This window comes from Chiloscyllium plagiosum, chromosome 41 (genome assembly GCF_004010195.1).
Source record: "Chiloscyllium plagiosum isolate BGI_BamShark_2017 chromosome 41, ASM401019v2, whole genome shotgun sequence".
Taxonomy (NCBI): Eukaryota; Metazoa; Chordata; class Chondrichthyes; order Orectolobiformes; family Hemiscylliidae; genus Chiloscyllium; species Chiloscyllium plagiosum.
In genome coordinates this window covers 11,349,088-11,354,635 of record NC_057750.1, presented here as the reverse complement: position 1 = coordinate 11,354,635, position 5,548 = coordinate 11,349,088, and positions in this window count along the sequence as shown.

The window sequence follows — 5,548 nt, the reverse complement described above, 5'->3', positions numbered from 1 at the left end:
GCCTGCGCACGAAGCTGCTGCACTCCGCGTGCCTTTCGGGAGTTGTAGTTTTATTGGTGTCAGAGGCAGAAAGCAGTAGGCTTTGGGTCATTGACACAGGACGCCATTTGAACCAATGATTCTTTCGTCCAGCTACGTCTCAGTGGTCTATCTTTTAGAGGTACGAATCCTGAATGGCCCCATGGGAATGCCAACACACTGTAAAGCCTTTGTCTGACGCCAACAGCTGTCCAGAGCTGATTTTGACTCTTGGTAGATAACAGGTTTAGGGAAAGGAGTTATGAAGAGTCATCTAGACTTGAAACATTAACTTGCTTTCTCTCTACTGTGATGTCCAGCATTTCTTTTCAGTTGAGACTACAACCAGGTCAGACACGATTTTAATCAAATGTAGGAACAGGTTTGGATGACGTTTTTGACATCCTTTTGGTGCTCTCCAAAAACCTTTCTCCCAGTGTGAATGAGACCATGCATCCACAATGTACGTTAACCATCTCAGCCCACCTGATGTCTACACACATCCATCTCTGGCAAGTAAAAACAAGGCAAGTGATCAGGAATGAGAAGTTTTGTCAACTTTTCCTCCTATGACTCAAGGACGTTGAGATCAACCTTAACACTGAATTTAACTAAAAGGGAGAAGAAAGATTTTCCTCTTCTAACACCTAGGATGTTAGAAACGAAAATCGCTTCTCAATAATCGCTCTAGACAAATTCAGGAAAACAAAGTTTTATTAACAAGTCAAGTCTGCAGAGTCGGGCACCCTTAAAGAAAAGGCGCGCTGAGGCTTACAAAGTCTCCATTATTTATAGGACAAGTCCCTCCTCTCCTTGGCTCCAACAAGCCATGAGGTTCACATTCTTAAAAACATCATTATTTTTATCACAAAGTCTGCAACAAAAGGCTCCAGAGTCTCCAAAGTTTGTTGTTTTTCTCACCCTGTAGTCTTATCAGTCAAAAGCTTTAATCTGAAACAGATGTCAAGTCGTACTCCCATCCTGGAGTCTTATCAAGAAAGGACTCATCCTTCTCTGCTGTGTGTATGGCTTCATTAATCAAGAGCCTGCTCGCTTTCACTATAGCTCACAAATTGTCAGCATTCTGCACAATTTAAACTACTCTACTTTTGAGTATATAAAATGGTTGTTAGAAAAGAAACAAAGGTTTTGTCTTTTATTATAGATCAGTCTGTGGTCCAGGCACATCTTAAAGTTTAAACCGAAATTACCTCTTACATAGGATATGGGTGTTCTCGGTACGGCCACACTTGTGGACATAGTTGCATTGAAAAGGTGGCATTGGACCTTTCTTCGTTCTTAGGATAATGGTTTTCAACTATGGCAATAGGAGAGGAATGGTAAAATAAATCCAGTTCCACAGAAGAAACAGTGATATATGAACAAGTCAGATTGAATTCCTTTGATTTGTTCTTTCACCATATATGGGTGTTCCTGGCAAAGTATTACCGATCCTTTTTCGTTCTTGAACTGAGTGGTTTGCAAGGCTATTTCAGAGGGCAGTTAACCAGATTGCAGTAAGCCTGGAGTCACATATAGGCCAAATTACACAAAGGGCAAGATTTATATAGTTGTACAGCATGGAAACAGACATTTCAGTCCAACTCATTCCTGCCAAACAGATATCCTAAATTAATCTAGTCTCATTTGCCAGGATTTGGCCTATATTCCTCTAAACCCTTTCCTTTTCATGTACGCATCCAGATGCCCTTACTGAGACCAGACTTCAAAAGGTTTTGGAACTTTTTGCCTCTGAAAGCATTCGAAGCAGGGACACTGAATATTTTTAAAGCAGTGGTAGATAGATACTTGTGAAGCAGGGGAAACAAGAGAGTAGGTGGAGAGAAGGAATTTGAGAAACACAAACAGATAAGTAACGATCTTACTGAATGGGAGGGAGGTCAAACAGTCTACTTCTGCTCCGATTTTGTATGTTCAAATTTTATTAATTGAATTTAAATTCCACCAGAAATATTGAACTTGAGATTATTTATTGTGAGGAACAATCATGGTGAGGCTTATGATTCCCAAATCTCTCCAGCACTGGGATTTTTCTCATGGCATGTCTGAACCTGTCAGAGACTAATTGACAAAAAACGGATTGATATGCTGACTAATCAGAGCAATTATTGGTGTATCAAATGATGACATGGATGATAGAAGATGAATTAGATGGACCTTGATCTTTTATTTTTCATTACTTTTCACATACTGGTTTTCCACAACTAGTGGAGTTTCTTTCGTCTCTCAAAGGTTAAATTCAACATGGGGGCTATGGGAACCAGAACATTTCTTCCAAGGGGAGTTACAATCTTTCATTCTAATTTTGGCACAAGATCGGGGAAAACATCTAATTCCCCCAAAGTTAAGGCAGATGATTGAAAATTCCCGCTGCTATTGCTAACACGTTTGAATTAATGGCATTGCTATTAATACAAACATCAACTTGTACAAAGATGCAGAATCTCTGCTTATGAAATATACCATCTGTCACTTATAAAGATGCTATGGCAAAAAAGCTTGCACAGCCTTCTCTAGCAAGGCCCCCAGTAGCAAGTGCCACATGTACCAACTCACCACATGGAGTAGTTAATATATAAACTGTATGTCCTTGGCTTCTCCAGACAGGATAAATAAGTAAGTGTTGAGTTAAACTTTTAATAGACAGTCCTAGATGGCTTTGAAATTTCTCACAGTTTTGCAACATTTCAAAAATTAAACTTCCACTGAAACAATTGATTTTCTGGTTGTTGTTGAATTTAAGATTGTCAAAAAAGGTAACATTTTCAATTGGTACCGTGGGGATTTTTTTTCCTTGTGTTAAGCCAGTGATACCCACTACACATTCATCTAACTCACCCTTCAAAAAAGGTAATTTTTTAGTATCCACATACAAGTAGTCTAGTAGGTGAGACATGACAGCTCCCACTCTCACATCAGAAGTTTTTTAAAAATTCATTCACAGGATATGGGCATCACTGGTTAGGCCAACATTTGTTATGCATCTCAATGCCAGTGGAGTTTCTCATGCTGGGTCCCTTGCTTTTTACAAAATATATCAATGATTTTGACATAAATATAGAAGCATGCTTAAGAAATTGGATAATGATACAGTATTTAATAGTGTGAATGATAGTGAAGAAAACAAAATTGCAAACCACAGGGAGATATCAATGGATGATCATCAACAGATGTCCAGTCTGGAGAAATATATTTGGGGAAAAGGGCCTGTACTGCGCTGTATTCTTCTATGTTCTATGTTCTAAAACAAAATTGCAAACCACAGGGAGATATCAATGGATGATCATCAACAGATGTCCAGTCTGGAGAAATATATTTGGGGAAAACACAAATGGCAGGAAACAAAAAGTGTTGAGCAACAAATGGACCTTGGAGTGAAGAACCATAAATCCCTGAAGATAGCCAGATAGATAGATAGATGATTAAGAAAGTATGCAGGACACTTTTCAGGAGTTATGATGCCATTTTAGAATTGTATAAAACGTTAGTTAGGCCAAGGCTACAGTATAGCTCTTGCACAACTCAAGAGTAATATGATTTAATTTAAAAGATTGCAGAGGAGATTTGTGAGGATGGAGTTGCCAGAAATGGAGTATTTTAGCTATAAGGAATGAATGGATAGACATTTTTCTAAGGACGGAGGAACCTGAGGTGGGATTTAAATGAGGATGTGTCTAATTATGAAGTGCCTACATACAGTGTAAAGGAAGAACCTAAGTGCAGAACATTTTTTTAAAAAATTCATTCACTGGATGAGGGCAAGGCTAACACTTATTGCTCGTCTCAGTCAGTTAAGACAACTACATTGATATGGATCTGGAGTCACATGCAGGCCAGACCACATAAGGATGGTAGTTTCCCTCCCTGAAGGACATCATTTAACTAGATGGGTCTTTCCTAACATTCAACATTTTCATAGTTGTTACTGGATTTTTGTTTTTTACAGAATTCAAATTCTGCCATTTGTTACAGTCGGATTTACCTGGGACTCGAGATCAATAGTCCACTAAACCATCACCTCCCCTTTTTAAAATTTTGATCATCACTTTAGTGCATGTCTGTAGGTGTGCTTCACCATCTAAACAGCAGAGTTATCACATGATTTGTATCTAAGGATTGTCTCAACGGAACAGCTTTTATCTTGGTAGGATTTTAAAAGCAGAGTTTATTTTTGTATCTGCTATATATTTGTGATCTATATATTTGTGATCATTGCAAAGCAGAGCAGTACTTATACACTTAATGGTAAGGTCCTAAGGAGTGTTGTTAAACAAAGAGACCATGGAGTGCAGGTTCATAGCTCCTTGAAAACGGAGTCGCAGGTAGATAGGATAGTGAAGGAGGAGTTTGGTATGCTTTCCTTTATTGGTCAGAGCATTGAGTACAGGAGTTGGAGGTCATGTTGCAGCTGTACAGGACATTGGTTTGGTCACTTTTGGAATATCGCGTGCAATTCTGGTCTCCTTCCTATCGGAAAGATGATGTTGTGAAACTTGAAAGGATTTACAAGGATGTTGCCAGGTTTGGAGAATCTGAGTTATAGGGAGAGGCTGAACAGGCTGGGGCTGTTTTCCCTGGAGCGTTGGAGGCTGAGGGGTGACCTTAGAGGTTCATAAAACTATGAGGGGCATGGATAGGATAAATAAACAAAGTCTTTTCCCTGGGGTTGGGGAGTCCAGAACTCGAGGGCATAGGTTTAGGGAGAGAGGGGAAAGATATAAAAGAGACCTAAGGGGCAAGTTTTTCATGCAGAGGGTTGTGCATGCGTGGAATGGGCTGCCAAAGGAAGTGGTGAAGGCTGGTACAATTGCAACATTTAAAAAGGCATCTGGATAGGTATATGAACAGGAAGGGTTTGGAGGGACATGGGCCGGGTTCTGGCATGTGGGACTCGATTAGGTGGAGATATCTGGTCAGCATGGACGAGTTGGACCGAAGAGTCTGTTTCTGTGTTGTACATCTCTATGACTATGTGCAAGAGGACAGCGATCTGAATGTTGGTAGAGGTTATAGAGATAGGGAGGAATGAGCCCAGTGAGATTTGAAACAATGGATGAGTATTTTATAACAATGTTGCCAGGCAAAGAGCAGATCAAAAAGTCAAAGAGACGAGAATGTGGAGCATCGCCAAACGAGCTGAACTAATCCCAAAGGGGCACAGATTCCCAATAAGGTTTTGCAAGAGAAAACCACTACATCCCAAGACACTACTATGCATTTTGAGGGTATGAATAATGGCAGTTAAAGAAACTATGGAGGTATCCAGTAGGACTCTCTCTACTGCAATAACAAATGTATAGAGAGACAGAAGGAACCATCTGCCTATTTGTTCAACACACTCTTATCCTTGGACAACATAACCCACAGTACTCCCTGTCCCCACAAACAGTAAAGTCAATTCTTACCACAAGAAAAGAAATAATGCATCTCCAAAAATCCAGTAAAATTTCTCTCTGTCTCAGAGTACCTAATGTCCTGGCCAATATATGGCCCTTGACCAACTATCACC